General features: G+C 33.8%; 1 non-coding gene across 1 annotated transcript; it reads right to left on the bottom strand.

Annotated features, from left to right (window-relative positions):
- Window positions 1–264: 264 nt before the first annotated feature.
- Window positions 265–371, bottom strand: LOC138820160 (U6 spliceosomal RNA). Its single transcript, XR_011369745.1, has one exon. It is a non-coding gene; the product is annotated as a U6 spliceosomal RNA (small nuclear RNA).
- Window positions 372–810: the final 439 nt, after the last annotated feature.

Consider the following 810-nt stretch of genomic DNA (forward strand, 5'->3'; position numbering starts at 1 on the left):
AGGGGCATCAGGGTTGGCTCTATATCAGCTATTGTAAATAATGCTGCAGTAAACATAGCTGTGCTGGTAGTTTTAGTATGGTCTTGTTTGTGATCATTCGGGTAAATGCCCATAAGTGGGATTGCTGGGTCATAGGAAAGCTTCATATGGAGTCTTTTGAAGAGCCTCCATACTGCTTTCCAAAGTGGTTGAACAAGTTTACACACACACCAAGAATGCAGTAGAGTTCCCTGTGGACAGATGCTCTCCATCATCTGTTGTTGCAAAAATATGGAACATTTCACTAATTTGCATGTCAACCTTGCTCAGGGGCCATGCTAATATTCTCTGTATTGTTCCAATTTTAGCGTATTTGCTGCCTAATTGAGCACAGAACATTTTTTATATATAAAGTGTAATTTATTTTCTTAAACTAGACAATTCAAAAAAAAGTAAGTTCAAAAGAATTCTTGTGAAATTTTAGAAGCATGTATTTCTTTTTTTTTTTTTTTTGTTAGCAATACAACAAACTGTTAGTACCATGCATTTCTTACATAAGCACACATTTAAGAATAAAGTCAAGACTGGCATGTCAAAAACAAAATAATTCCAGATATTTGTTGTTCAAGAGATGTGTAGGAGGAGGAATTCAATTGTTCTATACAAGGCACCTGTCATAATGAACACTGCAGCAAGTGTTAAGGTTGTTAAAAGTTTTAAATTTTAAATGTATTTAATTTTGGGAATTTGCATATATATGCCAAAATTAGGACTGTTTGGCAGGTCATAAACTTTTCTATAAAGTATTTAAGGTTTATGGTATTTTAGCGT

Source organism: Dipodomys merriami, unplaced genomic scaffold (assembly GCF_024711535.1).
Source record: "Dipodomys merriami isolate MVZ:Mamm:240054 unplaced genomic scaffold, mDipMer1.0.p SCAF_842, whole genome shotgun sequence".
Lineage (NCBI taxonomy): Eukaryota > Metazoa > Chordata > Mammalia > Rodentia > Heteromyidae > Dipodomys > Dipodomys merriami.